The sequence below is a fragment of the Apis mellifera genome, linkage group LG12, assembly GCF_003254395.2.
Source record: "Apis mellifera strain DH4 linkage group LG12, Amel_HAv3.1, whole genome shotgun sequence".
Taxonomy (NCBI): domain Eukaryota; kingdom Metazoa; phylum Arthropoda; class Insecta; order Hymenoptera; family Apidae; genus Apis; species Apis mellifera.
In genome coordinates this window covers 626,680-643,523 of record NC_037649.1, presented here as the reverse complement: position 1 = coordinate 643,523, position 16,844 = coordinate 626,680, and the positions used below count along the sequence as shown (strand labels likewise).

At 32.3% G+C, this 16,844-nt stretch overlaps 1 protein-coding gene across 1 annotated transcript in view; it reads right to left on the bottom strand.

Annotated features, from left to right (window-relative positions):
• Positions 1-14,043, bottom strand: part of LOC413210 (cadherin-89D) — a 56,867-nt gene extending 42,824 nt beyond the window's left edge. Inside the window, exon 1 of the mRNA XM_006558106.3 lies at positions 13,714-14,043. The gene's annotated coding sequence lies outside the window, so the exon portion shown is untranslated. The remainder of the gene's footprint in view (positions 1-13,713) is intronic.
• Positions 14,044-16,844: the final 2,801 nt, after the last annotated feature.

Here is a 16,844-nt window from a genome sequence, read left to right as displayed (position 1 = left end):
AGGAACGCTTCCGTCTGAAAGTAATCCACACGCTTGATTGCTTGGAATCTTTTTTTGGGTCACAAATCGCTTTGAATATGTATGAAATACTTTTGTGAATTGGAAAAAAGGAAGGAATTATTCTTGAAATAAAATTAATTCCAGACTGTATTTACGAATGCACCATTTTGAAATTGAGAAGGAATAGTTTCTAACTAGAAAATAGATATTATTACAAACGAAATTGTTTGATCAATTTTTATAAACACAACACGTTAATTGAAAAAAGAAATTCGATATGATTCTTTATTAAAATATTACATTTATTGTTTCCAAAAGAAATTTTACTTTCCTCTTTCAGTTACAGATAAAGTGAATCTTCCACAATCCATCATAATTTTAAAATATTCGACAATCTCTACTTTGATTCGAACGTGAGATATTCTCATAGCGAAGCGACGAAGTAATAATTCGACAAAGCAAAAGGATCGAAAAGAGACGAGGCGTTCAATCATTATTTTCTTTACGACAAAAATACGAAATTCCAATTCGATATGAAATAATCCAAAGAAAGAAAGGAAGAATTAACTCCACGTTTTTCAACAGCATCCCGCGTAACAAATTTATTTATATCTACGTCCGTTTCTTTCGCTTTAACATTTTCAATTATCAGCTGGGATAAACGATAATAGGCCGTTCGTGCGTTGGAAAAGAACACGGTCGATGAAAACAATGGGACGCCTAACATTCTTATCCATGGCCTGCGGCCATCGGGGGCGGTAATTACTTTTATCCAAGCTCACCCCGCCCGAGATAACTTCCCGTTTCGCGGCCACTTTTACCGGACCATTAAATTCTCCACGCGTCCTCGACGAGGCGGGCATACGTCGGCCCACCATTTTGCATTCGATACGCGTAAAGTGTATTTACTCTCACGTTCCAGAGATCATTTTCAATTCCGATCAAGGCTAGGATATATATATATATACGTAGAAATTGCCATTATTTTCATCGGGATCCATTTCGATAAATAATTTATATTCGAGAAAAATTATTTTCTTTCCATCTCTCGCGGAAATTTCTTTCCAATAAATTTTTTAATCGTTTCAAGAGAGTTGTATATAATCTTCGTTATTGAGAAAATTTACTTGATTCGAAAATTCTGATTTTAACGAAAGTTTTCTTCGATGGAGAATCTCTTGAGAGAATAGAATGGATAGTTTCATCTTAAAATATTTCAAGTATCTCAGGTAAACTTGTAATACTAGATTTAAAAAAAAATTCATCTTATATATCTATTCAATATTTAATTTCTAAAAACGAATAAAAAATCATCGTTCGAATATCGCTGTTAATATAAAATTGCCCTTTCGTTCGAACGACGATAATTTTGGAATTCGAAGTTGCATTATACCGAATGAAAATGCATTAAAGAGTAATATTCTGAGCTTCCAACGACCACCAAAAAGTTATAGGTATCCCATCAAATTTCAAAGATACAACTACTAATTCAAATTTTTATTTGGATCCAAAAATTAAAAATTGCCTTTTCGTATAAACGACTATAATTTTGAAACTAGTGGATTTCGATAAATGAACAAGCATTTTAAACAGCAATGTTCTGCGCTTCCAACGACTAGCAAAAAGTTATAGATATCCCTACAAACTTTAAAGATACACCGCTTCAAATTTACCCAAATTTTTATTGTCAAAAATTAAAAATTGCCTTTTCGTTTAAACTACTATAATTTTTAAACCAGTGGATGGATTTCGACGAATGAACAAGCATTTTAAAAAGCAATGTTCTGCGCTTCCAACGATCATTGAAAAGTTATAGATATCCCATCAAACTTCAAAGATACATTGTTTCAAACTAGTTTAAATTTTTATTGTCAAAAATTAAAAATTATCTTTTTGTTTAAACGATTATAATTTTTAAATCAATGGACAGATTTCGACAAATGAAAATGTATTTTAAAGAGTAATGTTCTGCGCTTCCAACGACCACCGAAAAATTATACATATCCCTATAAATTTTAAAAATACACCACTTCAAACTAATCCAAATTTTTCTTGACAAAAATTAAAAATTATCCATTCGTTTAAACGACTATAATTTTGAAACTAGTGCACGGATTTCGACGAATGAACAAGCATTTTAAAGAGCAAGGTTCTGCGCTTCCAATGACCACCGAAAAGTTATAGATATCCCTTCAAACTTTAAAGATACACTACTTTAAACTAATTCAAATTTTTCTTGACAAAAATTAAAAATTATCCTTTCGTTTAAACGACTATAATTTTTAAATCAGTGGATGGATTTCGATAAATGAAAATGCATTTTAAAGAGCAAGGTTCTACGCTTCCAATGACCACCAAAAAGTTATAGATATCCCATCAAACTTCAAAGATATATCGTTTCAAACTAGTTTAAATTTTTATTGTCAAAAATTAAAAATTATCTTTTTGTTTAAACGATTATAATTTTTAAATCAATGGACAGATTTCGACAAATGAAAATGTATTTTAAAGAGTAATGTTCTGCGCTTCCAACGACCACCGAAAAATTATACATATCCCTATAAATTTTAAAAATACACCACTTCAAACTAATCCAAATTTTTCTTGACAAAAATTAAAAATTATCCATTCGTTTAAACGACTATAATTTTGAAACTAGTGCACGGATTTCGACGAATGAACAAGCATTTTAAAGAGCAAGGTTCTGCGCTTCCAATGACCACCGAAAAGTTATAGATATCCCTTCAAACTTTAAAGATACACTACTTTAAACTAATTCAAATTTTTCTTGACAAAAATTAAAAATTATCCTTTCGTTTAAACGACTATAATTTTTAAATCAGTGGATGGATTTCGATAAATGAAAATGCATTTTAAAGAGCAAGGTTCTACGCTTCCAATGACCACCAAAAAGTTATAGATATCCCATCAAACTTCAAAGATATATCGTTTCAAACTAGTTCAAATTTTTATTATCAAAAATTAAAAATTGTCTTTTCGTTTAAACGACTATAATTTCGAAACTTGAAAGCACATCGTGCCGAATGAAAATGCATTTTAAAGAGCAAGCTTCTACGCTTCCAACGACCCCCTAAAAATCATAGATATCGCTATCAACTTCGAAGATACACCGCTCCAAAATTTTTAAACAATTTTTAAAATAAAAATTAAAAATATTGAAACCAAAAGTCGCATCGCGAGATTTCTCTTTCAAACCGTCGCATTACAAGATATATTTCGTGCACGTAGAGGAACAGACACGAAAGAGTGGATTTACATTTTGGCAAGCGATCCCCCCAAAGAGATTAATCGTTAATCCAAGGGAATTAATCTCCCCTCCTTTGAACGCATCGTTGATCTCGAGCCATCGATCCTTCCCTCCCCAACCCCCTTCGAAATAAGCTTCCGGAATCGATCGGACCAACGAATTTAGACGACCGTTTGCCGATAGAACCGAACGTGTCCGCGAATTCGTTTCCGCGCGAGGAGAGGAGGAGCAGTGTGGAACTGCAGTATGAACCGGCAGAAAAGGGAAAAGCCAGGGATGGATTTCATCGATTTCGCCACACTTTCCATAGAAATCTCGCCGCTCGGGAATACATATGAGGACACTTTTCCCTTTTCGCTTTTTCTCCTCTCCTTCCCTCAGTTTTTCGCTTCATGCATGCGACCTATACGTTTCCCGCGTATCAATTCAACGATCGATGGTATTCTCATCAATTCAAAACTCCACTTTTCCTCCCCGTGAAAGTTTCCCCTCCCCCGATTAATTTTCCTCGGCTTGGTGGAAACGAACAATAAAGTTTTGTCAAATTGGATTGTTGGACACGCGTTCTACGATTTCTAAAAGATAGATAATAATATTTATAGGAAAATTTTCGTTGCGAATTTTATCTTCGAAAAGCGAGTTGCAAAAAAAAGGAGAAGAAATTCGGAAACGAAGTTACGATAGATGGGATATTCGTCCTCTCAATTTTCCACGAGCTTTTGACGAATCATTGGCTTCGAATATCTTATATGCAAATCGCTTGGCACGCGTCTCGTGCACCGGTTGTTCAACGTTCCAAAATCTAAATTGCTTGGCACGGATACGTTGGCGTAATAAATTCACGTTTTCAGCCATCAATTAACACCAACAGGCTTGCCTAATGCACGCACAATTTTTCTTTCAAAATTTCCTTCTTACGATTATTGTACAAAATTTTCGAGGACGTCGTGCTAATAAACTCGAACCAATTCCAGGTTTCGTGGTCCCGTTTTAAAAATTTCACGTGACCCGGTATCGGGTCGCGACCTATAGAGATGTTGATCCAAATTAATTTCTAATTACTGAGACGACTAAAATCCCGCTTCTTATTTTTATCAATCCACCGAATCGTCGCAGTTGAAGAAAAAAATCGTAACCAATCGAATCTCGTAATGCAAAGCTTTAATTGCAATAACAACTCTATTTTTCTCGATTCACCGATAAATCGTTTCAGATTTAACGCAGTTGTAACAACTCTCGTTCTCGAGCGCGTGTGGAAAACAGAAACGAATCTTGTTATCAATCCAAGTGAAATCGTGAACGCAAACAAAATTACCTCTTAAGTTAACAATAATTGAAAGCTTGAAAATGAAACTTTGAATTTTATTCTTGAAGATCGATCGCAACGAGGGAGAAAGCTCAAAGTATCAGCCAAGATGTAGGAAAAGAAGTGTTAATTCCTTGGCACGAAGGTTTTCGCCACCCTCCTCTTAAATTATTCGATCGCGGATACTGCTGCTGTCGACCTTGCCCTTCTTCTCCGCGTTTCTCCTCCCCCCCAACCTTGCAAAACTCGAGTTTGTGCACTCGGACGACGTTATAATACGCGTAATGTCCACTTAGACACGGTCACACGTTGCTGCAAGAAAGGGACAGGGTGAAGTAAATTCGTAATTACCAAGGGGGAGAGAGAGTTTCCATGCAATTGCTGCTTTAGCTTCTCTCCTTCCTTTATATAAACCTGGTGAATCTTGGATTAAATGCTGGATTAAAGAGAAAGAAAGCCTAGACGAGGATATTTATTTATGAAAATGAAGATATTTTATCGTGTTTTGTTATTACGATTTGTATTAATAATATTTCTCGAGTCGATTCAACGTATGACAAAAGAATCGTATCGAATTATAATCTCTGACACACGTATCTGCCAATTAAAATCAATGATTCTGATATATTATTAGCGTGTATTAGAAAATTCTATATCAAAAGTATCCCCCACCATTGCAACTTTCATCAAAAAAGCGTGCACATTCCATGCAGACATTCTTTTCCTTCAACTTTTTCCATATAACCGAAAAGAAAAAGGAGGAGGGAGGGAAAACCAATCTCTTCCTCCTCCATTTTCATTTCCCTCCCATATGAAATTGCGAATCACGGGCGCAGTGTCATTGCGTGTTCCCTCTCTCTCTCTTTCTGAAATGACATTCGGTTACCACGCGTGGCGAGGGCGAAAGAAATCGGAGGATAAAGCACTTTCCTCCTCCGTGGCGATTTACCAGAGACAGCTTCCAACTCGGCCATATGCTTCCTTCCACCGATATTTGGCACGATATCTTTTACAGATCCTTCAACTTTTTCCTCGAATTCAAACTTTCCAAAGATTATTTTAAAATTTTAATACCGATGAGACTTTCGAAAGGAATCGTAATATAACGTGATCTCGAATAAAATAAATTTCGAAGAAACAAAGATTGTAAAGTGATCATCATGGATCCGATTTCACGGTGAAGAATGAAGCTCGATCGATGCAATTGCTTTCGTTCCTCTTCGAATAATAACAAATCATACGTCACGCGTGCTCGAATTCGTATGCACGGAGAAAACATTGGGGCATGTTCGAGCAGAAAACTAGTCGGAGTCGTTGATCGGCCGAGCGTTGCGCAAACGTAACACGCTCGAGCGACGGGACACGCTCGAGCGGATCGTTGTTTTCTCGGCCGTTGCGGGCCAGATTTCACGAGATCTCGTCTCCTTGATCTTCGGCAATTTGAGGATGAATTCTCGATGAATATACAATATATCCTTTCTCGAAATTTTCTTCTCTCCAAGATCGTAAAATCTACTATTTCCACCTAATGAGATACATATATCTTCTTGCTCAAACTCGTAAATACCGCAATCTTAACGAAACGATTTACGTTCTCCAGACACTTTCCTTGCAACATTTCCGATCGATTCACTCGGATTCGTTTATTATTCAACTATGAAACTATATGGAAAAAGCGTATCGATCCATCTTGTAATTTCGTCGGTTTCGCGATTTAATTAACGGATGAAATTTCGAAATATCGGAGAGAAACAAATTGTTGAATCCACGCGTCGATTATATTAACCAGTTTCGAAACCATAAATACGGAAAATTTGTTTATTATTACGAGATTGGAAGGTGATTGGAGGGTGATTTATCGTGGGATGATCGCCGACCGAGAAATCGAGGTGTATTCGTAGTTTGACCGAATGACACGGAATCGTATCAATGTGATCGGGAATGGTGGCGAGAATTCGAAGTAAGTAGGTCCTGGGATCTGTCCGTTCATGAAAACTGTTCCCCTTTTCTTTCCACGGGCTTTTTGTCGAGCGGAATGCCGGCAAATATGGGTAGAATGTCGGGATCCTTGTTATTGAAGTCTTGTTTCACCGAGACTCGTAAAAAGAGCGAATCGTCGTTGCACGTCGACGTACGCATGACAATTGTTTTCTTTCTCCTCGGAACAACGAGGTATAAATTTGTAGTAGAGTAAAAAGAAAAAAAAAGATTCTTCTTCTTGTGAAAAAAGATACAAGTTATTGATAAATATCTCGAGGAAGGTTATTATTATATTTCTATTCGAGCCTATATACAAGAGCTTTGGAGGAATTTTTATTTTATTATTTTCGTTGTCGTTAATGATTCGAGAGAATTATTACACCGATGAAATTTTATGGAACATACATAATGTAAGGGAAATAATGGAATGCGGCATTAATGCAATGCTAAATATATTTTAACGCTTAACGTTGTGCCATCAAAAGAAATATGATAGATAACCGGTATGAAGTTGTGTAAAATTGAAGGACTCGAGCAACAACAAATGGGTCAAGTCCAAAATTTAATGCCGACACACTCCGTGAGGAATTAAGACAGCATTATGCACAAGGTGATTTCTTGAAACTGTGTCGCATCCTAAATTAAAAGGGCGTATCCAACAATTTATATCAATCGATCTTTGATATCCTGCTTCGTCCATTCTTTCAAAAGTCATATCTATTCGAGAAAAATTCTAATGATCCAATCGTTGGAAATAATCTAAACAGCATGGACTCGAGCAAAGTCTTTAAGAAATTTTACATATATAAATAAATAATTTTCAAAATTTTTAAAAAAGACATCACTTTTCACTTTTACACACATCCCAATTAATGAACCATCAACTGTCATCAAATTTTAATGATCCAATCGTTAGAAATAATCTAAATAGTATATACTTGAACAAAGTCTTTAAGAAATTAAAATTCTATATATATATAAATAATTCTACACATATAAATAATTTTCAAAATTTTTAAAAAAGACGTCACTTTTCACTTTTACATCCTAATTAATGAACCATCAACTGTCAAATTCTAACAATTCAATCGTTAGAAATAATCTAAATAGTATATACTCGAGCAAAGTCTTTAAGAAATTAAAATTCTACATATATAAATAGATAATTTTCGAAATTTTTAAAAAAGACGTCACTTTTCACTTTTACACCCCAATTAATGAACCATCAACTGTGAAATTCTAATGATTCAATCTTGTTTAGAAATAATCTAAATAGTATATACTCGAACAAAGTCTTTAAGAAATTAAAATTCTACATATATAAATAGATAATTTTCAAAATTTTTAAAAAAGACGTCATTTTTCACTTTTACACCCTAATTAACTGTCAAATTCTAATGATCCAATCGTTAAAAATAATCTAAATAGTATATACTCGAACAAAATCTTTAAGAAATTAAAATTTTCACTTATTTCATTATTAAATAATATCCTTGATTTATTCAAAAATTTTGGAAAGACGTCAAATATTTTATCGTACTTTTACACCCCAATTAATGAATCATCAATTGTCAAATTCTAACGATCCAATAGTTAGAAATAATATTATATACTCTAACAAAATCTTTAAGAAATTAAAATTTTCACTTATTTCATTATTAAATAATATCCTTGATTTATTCAAAATTTTTGAAAAGACGTCAAATATTTTATCGTACTTTTACACTCCAATTAATGAACTGTCAAATTCTAATGATCCAATCTTGTTTAGAAATAATCTAAATATTATATTAAGTATTTAAGAAATTAAAATTTTACTTTTACACCCCAATTAATGAACCATCAACTGTCTAATTCTAATGATCCAATCGTTAGAAATACTTTAAACATGGACTCGAACAAAGTTTTTAAGAAATTAAAATTTTATAAACATATAAATAATTTTCAAAATTTTCAAAAAGAAATTTTCACATCAAATATTTTATCGTACTTTTACCCAATTAATGAACCATCAAATTCTAATGATCCAATCTTGTTTAAAAATAATCTAAATATATACTCGAACAAAGTCTTTAAGAAATTAAAATTTTCACTTATTTCATTATTAAATAATATCCTTGATTTATTCAAAATTTTTAGAAAGACGTTAAATATTTTATCGTGTGTATTTTTTACTTTTATACCCCAATTAATGAACCATCAACTGTCAAATTTTAGTGATCCAATCGTTAAAAATAATCTAAACAGCATGGATTCGAGCAAAGTCTTTAAGAAATTAAAATTTTACATATAAATAACTTTTAAAATTTTTAGAAAGACGTCAAATGATTGATATTGCATCACCATTTATCAACTGTCAATGACAAAAGTTAAAAAGAAACCGTTAATTTTTACATCAATTATTTATATTACATATTCTCACGAGTGTTCTCTCGTATATATATAAATATATTTTAAGCAACATCTTAAACAATTTCATTCAACGATCGGACGCAAGCGAGCGTTGCATCCAGGATACGATCCACACACGAAACGATCGAACGAAACGTCCTGGCAAAAAGTTCCCAAATGTTTCGCGTTTCCGTTTCGTGAGGCAAGCGTAGGATAAAGATAGAGTTTTTTTGCTCAACCCTTGTGTGCAGCAATACAACTCGCGATTCGTCGATATTAAAACTAATTACCCTCTGAAACGAGGAATAATTAGCACGCGCCGGACTCGCGTTACTCGCGTGCATTATTTGCGGAATCGAATATTCGATTCTCGTCCCCAATTGTTGACTGTTGGCCCGATTAATTCGACAAAGTGTGATCGGTAAAACTTTTTCGAAATTGAATTGAAAGGCAGCGATAAATATTTCGCAATTTTGATTTTCATCTCGATCGGCATGGAACAATTTCACCAATTAAATGAAACATTTTTCATCGATCTTTTTGGTTACTTGTTTCTCGATTCTTATTTACATTTAGAGAAGGAAATTTTTCTATATACAAAAAAAGAATATATCTTTCAAAATTAAATGTGGTAATTGATTACAATTACTGGATATTCTCACTCACGTTAAATTAGTAAAAGAATAAACGATTATCAAAGAATAACCGATGAGATTCCAAGGTTATTTAATTATATATGGGAAAATTCGAGGAAAAATTAATATTAGATTAATATACAATTAACAATTGTTTCCTTCAATTCTCGTCTTATTTATTTTAAACAGCAGATGGATTGCAAGTGAACTTTGAACGAGCAAGATCTCTTTCTCTTTCACTGTGTCTTTGAGAAAATATAAAGGAAATTGTAAACTTTGATCGAGATTCAATAATCCAAGTTCCTCTAATTGTTAAATATTTACAAAAATAAAAAAGTTGAAAAATATCTCCGCAATTTATGATTCCAATTATTACGTAGTTATCCTCTTGCTACGATTCTCATTTATAGATAAATCCATCCCTATTGATTCTATTATTTCATCTATTATTCTATCTCTACCAATCTTTGTTCAATTGTAAAAAGTATATTCCATCCATTTCTACAAATTCTTTCGTTTCTTCTAGTCCTTGCACGACATTTAGCAACAACTACTACCATTTTATGTAGCCCACACCACCCGTTCAACACCAATTTCCACGGTGTGTGAGAAGAAAATCCACCGCCTTTCGAGTGGAATGCGTCTGCTAAAACCGTTCTTAACCACGGAATTGATTACGCGTTGATTAATTCGCAGACTAGTTCCGCCAGTTATTCCACCTCGTCTCCTCAACCATCGAATTTGATTACGCAATTAACGAGAAAAACCTTTCGAATATTCCTGTTTGAAATGGCAAACGATTCGAGAATGGCAAATTTTCAATCTTACACTTCCTCGTCGATAATTTTTGTAATAAAAAGAATTGTAGTAACAGCAATTTTAGTTTTTATTATTAATCATTTCTGGACATGATCGAATTTTCGTACTTCATTTTTGTTTGACTCGAAATGAAAATGTCTTAGAAATATTCCTCCAAAATTTCCTGCATCAATTTATATCAATTTATATCTCGATCGATGACGATCGATAAAATCAATTGACTCGAATCCAAAAATCTTAGAGCGGAGTGGAAAACGATCGTGAAAACACGAATGTGAATTTTCCTTTTTACGTAAGGAATAATTCATAGTTGCGTAATTTTCGGCGCACGCGACGGATTTTGCCTGAAATTGGGAACAGATGACCGTTTCGTACGGGACAGTATGATTAATGAGAAATATGCTTCTGTTATAATGCAAGTGACACTTGTGAATAATGACGAGGGGCTCGTACGATTTGATCTTTCTATAATAAGACGCGTGTTGTATGCATTCGAGTTAATCCACGATTATTAATCGCTCTGTGAATCCACTCTTAACGTTATAATTCATCCATTATTATCGTATATTAACTTCGTTCACTTACTTCCAATTGTAAAAAGCTAATGGAAAACTCACATAATAAAGTAAAATAAAATAACAACAGTCTTACATCATTTCAACAAGAGGAAGGAAATAAACCATGAAACTTCGAATATTAATTTATCTGATTATTGTTAATAAATCTTATAATTTCTTCCATCTTCCTAAAATAAGTAAGAAAAAGAAGAATCGAAGAAATGGTAGAAACAAAAGTGTTGAGGAAATTCGATCTAACCTTCTCTCAGTGCAGTAGGATAAGCCTAGATTGCGAGTGAAAAGTTACACGCGATTTTCGTAATCGGCCTCGAGAATTCCGGTGGTTTCTCGCGGATACGAGTTACGTACGTACGATTTAACGAGTATTGCAACGACGTCTCGAGGCGCAGCGTGGTCAACGATGATGGGCATCTATACCGTTTAATCCACTCGCGCGAGTTCATTATGAAAGGGGATAGATAATTTTAAGGCAACGAGCAATTAATTATACGAGACGTACGAATATATAGGGGATAATTTATACAATGAGCAACGATGATCACGAGTAACGTTGTCGTGGCTGACGTTGGATTAATACTGATTACGAGAGATGGAAATACGTGGACAATATTTTCTCTATTTCACTGTCTCTCTCTCTCTTGGTCGCGAACCAACGAGGGAAATGTGATTGATGAAGCGGTTTTTGAAAATATGTGTGCGTAATCGTGATCGACGAGAAGAAGAATTCTTTTTTCGATCAAATTTTTATGAAGAAATTTTTAATGCAATGTTAATTAATTAGAATTTTGAATTTAAGTTTTCACGAATATAAATTTGGATGTATTATTATTTCGATGGTTTGTTTGTTGATTAATCATCCTACTTGATACAAGTTTAATGTGGAAAGAAGAAATATTGGAAATGTATGAAATGCAAGTATATGATAAATTAAAGTTAGAAGGGAATATGTCAAAGGTGTCGACATTTACCACGAGTAGTCTTGATAACTTGTACCGACCAACAGAATTCTCATCGAATATCATGTAAGGAAAATTAATAGTTGATGTTGATAATTTTTCGCAATTCTATTTCAGATCGCACCGTTTCCTTTAAAAGGATCGCATCAGTTACATCCTGCCCCGTTGAAACTTACTTAAAATATTTCGTAATTGAGAATTGCACGCGAGGAGAAGACTCCTCGAGTCTTGACTCAACCAATACTGAAAAAAATGTATGAAAAAATAATAATAAATATTGATGCTAGAAAATAATTTAAAATTCAAATCGAAAGCACAAGAGAGCTTCAACAAAGACTCTTAACTCGACCAATATTGAAAAAATAAGAAACCAATAATGAATATGTTCAAATATAAAAAGAAATTGATACCTAAATATTAAAAAAAATAATTTAAAATTCAAATAACAAAGCACTCTTTGAAAATACTGAAAAATACATGAGAAATCAATAATAATAATGTTCAAATATGAAAAAATAATTTAAAATTCAAATAACAAAACACTCTTTGAAATCAAAATGCTGCAAGAAAAGTCTCCAAATCTTACACACAAAGAGAGCCCTAATCTTAACTCAACCAATACTGAAAAATATACTGAGAAATCAATAATGTACATTCGAATATAAAATATATTGATAAATACTAAAAAAAACTCGTAAATACTAAAAAAATAATTTAAAATTCAAATAAAGTTCCAAGAAAGTTTCTTATAATTCGACCAATATTGAAAAATATAAAAATAAGAAACCAATGAAGACTAATAATGAATATTCAAACATAAAAAGAAATTGATACATAAATATTAGAAAAAATAATTTAAAATTCAAATAACAAAGCACTCTTTGAATACTACAAAAAATGGAATACTCCAAATATTGCATACAGAAAGACTCCTAATCTTAACTGAATACTGAAAAATACATGAGAAACCAATAATGATAAATGTTCAAATATAAAGAATATTGTAAATACTAAAAAAAAATTTTAATATAAATAAGAAAAGACTCTTTGAAATCAAAAAATACATGAGAAACCAATAATAATAAATGTTCAAATATAAAAAAATAATTTAAAATTCAAATAACAAAACACTCTTTGAAATCAAAATACTGCAAGAAAAGTCTCCAAATCTTACACAAAGAAAGCCCTAATCTTAACTCAACTAAAAAATCAATAATGAACGTTCGAAAAATATATTGATACGTAAATACTACAAAAAAAAATTTTAAATTCAAATAAAAAGCCCAAGGAAGCAGTCTTTGGTATCAAAAGACACGATACCGCAAAAAAAAAAAGTCTCCAAATCTTCGAGAAAACACTTTCGCCAATCCAACAACTCACCTAAACAGTGACAGAGTCCTATTATACAATATATGAAAAAAACCAACGCCACGAATTTCCGTCAAACTCCACCTAAGAATCAATTCTCCCCGAAACTATCATCTTTTGAGGATACGGTTCGAAACACCCATCTTCCTTTCCACCCACGAAAGTGAGACGCCGCGATCGGTGCACGATTTGAAATTCAACGCGGCGCCTACACGCTCGATCGCACGCCGAATAAATATACGCCCCGTCGTTCCTTTATCCCCCGTCGCGATTCACAGGGCATCGGTAGCCTGGTAACCCGCTTTTCCTCCTCCTTCTTCCTCTTCCTCTTCCTCTTCCTCTTCTTCGCGTTTCTCCAGGGGAGAGAATTCTCGACTCGAGATTCGAAAAAAGGATCTCTCTTTACACGTACCAGACGAGAGAGAAGCGTCCTCTGGCGGGATCGCGTTGGTCGGTCACATGGCAATGGCTTCCACTCGGCTCGCGTGGATCTCGCGGTGTCAAAGTCGGATCACGCGCGATCCACGGGTTGAACGCACTCGATCCCTCTTCTCTGCCGAGCTACCTACCGAGTCGACGGCCAGCCGTGCACTGGACCGGCTCTATTTACCTGTGCTCACCTGGCCGCAGTGAATCCGCACCAGTCAGATGATGAGACGACGACCTATTCCTTCCGGGTTCCTCGCCATCGCCGCGTGCTTCGATTCCCTTAATGATTCCTTTTTCTTCAAGATATGTTTATAGTTTCTCGACACGGTTTTCGATTTAATTTGAATTTAATTCGAGAAATTTTTTTTTTGATTCTTCACAAGACGAAAAGATTTCTTAATTCGTTTTATATGTTTATATTTAATTCTAAAAATATTGTAATGAATAATATGAATTTAAAAAGTGATTGATTAGTTTGATTTTAGAAGAAAGATATCTTTGTTTGTTTTATATATTTATATTTAATTCTAAAAATATTGTAATGAATAATATGAATTTAAAAAGTGATAAGTTTGATTGATTTTAAAAGAAAAATATTTTTGTTTGTTTTATATATTTATATTTAATTCTAAAAATATTGTAATGGATAATATGAATTTAAAAAGTGATTGATTAGTTTGATTTTAGAAGAAAGATATCTTTGTTTTTATATGTTTATATTTAATTCTTTTTATCTAAAAATATTGTAATGGATAATATGAATTAAAAAAGTGATAAGTTTGATTGATTTTAGAAGAAAGATATCTTTTATATGTTTATATTTAATTCTGAAAATATTGTAACGAATAATATGAATTAAAAAAGTGATACGTTTGATTGATTTTAGAAGAAAGATATCTTTTATATGTTTATATTTAATTCTTTTTATCTAAAAATATTGTAATGAATAATATGAATTAAAAAAGTGATATATTTGATTGATTTTAGAAGAAAAATATCTTTGTTTGTTTTATATGTTTATATTTAATTCTTTTTATCTAAAAATATTGTAATGAATAATATGAATTAAAAAAGTGATACGTTTGATTGATTTTAGAAGAAAGATATCTTTTATATGTTTATATTTAATTCTGAAAATATTGTAACGAATAATATGAATTAAAAAAGTGATATGTTTGATTAATTTTAGAAGAAAGATATCTTTTATATGTTTATATTTAATTCTGAAAATATTGTAATGAATAATATGAATTAAAAAAGTGATACGTTTGATTGATTTTAGAAGAAAAATATCTTTGTTTGTTTTATATGTTTATATTTAATTCTTTTTATCTAAAAATATTGTAATGAATAATATGAATTAAAAAAGTGATACGTTTGATTGATCTTTTAGAAGAAAGATATCTTTTATATGTTTATATTTAATTCTGAAAATATTGTATAATATGAATTAAAAAAATGATACGTTTGATTGATTTTAGAAGAAAGATATCTTTGTTGGTTTGAGACGCGTTACAAAACTTTGAAGATTGGAGGCAAGTTTTTTTCTCTCTCACTCTACCGTTGCAAGATAATCATGGATATTTTAATTTCTTCGTTCCACTCTACAAATTATCTATAATTTCTCACGTGTTTATCATAAATAGATATAAAGTATCCACTTTCCTATCATATTCATTTCCACCAAAGGTGGAAGCGACGCAAGAGAAATCCAATAACATCGTTTCCCCGTTTTCGAAGACGATCCCGCTTTCCGTTTATTTCCGGTTCATCGATGCGCCGCCAACGCACACTTTGACTTCGAAAACCTTGTCCATTAACACGATTATTTATATTCATTTCCATACCAGAGAAAATCTACTTTTCCCTCGGCAACGCTCGCGGTTCCGATTAAACGAACCGAATCGTTTCCTGAACACCGATTAATGGCCATAACCGATACATTTTGTTTAAATATCAGCGATCAGCGACGCTTTAATGACCAAGAACGGGAAGGATAATGGATTAATTGGAGGGAACTGTAACGCAGATAACCGTTTTAAATCATCGCTCCAACCTGTCTCCGTCAACGCTTTGGAAAGTGTTTGGAAGCGTTTCTTTGGAAGCTGAACGCGGTGTGAACGGAACGTTGAATATTAAATTTTCTTGATTCTCGATTATAAGCGAGTTTGAAAACGACGTAAATTCGATGGAATTAAAAATTGTACGCGGATGATGGATGCGTAAAATTGATTTTTTCGATCGAAGAAGAAAAATTTGAATGAGAATAAAAATCACGATTATCGAAAATCGATGGAAAAATGGATTTTCTCTGGGATATTTGTTAAAAATTTCAACAGCCTATCAATTTTGTCTTCCAAAAAAGTAGGAGGAAAATAATTTTCGATAAGCATCGATATGTGTCCAAAAAATGACATGATTGATGGTAAATGAACGAATAACTTTTCTGTCGAAAGTAATTTAAACGGCTAAATAAAAATAAAACTTATTACGTTGAATATCATATTTTTTAAAATCGAAAAAACCAAATATCAGGTTAGAAATTATAAAGAGAAATTATTATGTAAATTATGTAAATTTGTATAAAATATAGAAACCGATTTTACGTTGCAATGTAATTACATAACACTAAATATTTCTTGGAAAAAATTTTTCTAAAATAACCAAATTACGAATGATTATATGGATGAAGCAAATTTAAAAACGACTTTAAAGAAACAAAAATAACCATAATTTAAATTTTTTTTTATATATATATTTATCTTTAAAATTTTAATACATAAAAAATATATCAATTCAAATCTCGAAATTGCCAAACTATTATATTTAAAAAGAATTTGATTTTATTCTTTCTACATTGTTCGTTTATGAACATTAAAATTCTATGCGTTTTAGTTTCTTTAGAATTTGAATAGAAGAAACGAAGAATGAATGTAAGAAACAAAAGCAAAGAATCATATTCTTTGCTCACAATTAAATCTCACAAACGAACGTAGATATAGAAGGAATTCAAAAATATTATATACTTTATTCTACTTGTATTGTTGCGCGTCAATTGATTCGATTTAATTATGTAAAGAAAATGTAGAAACAAAAATTTGTAATAATGTACAT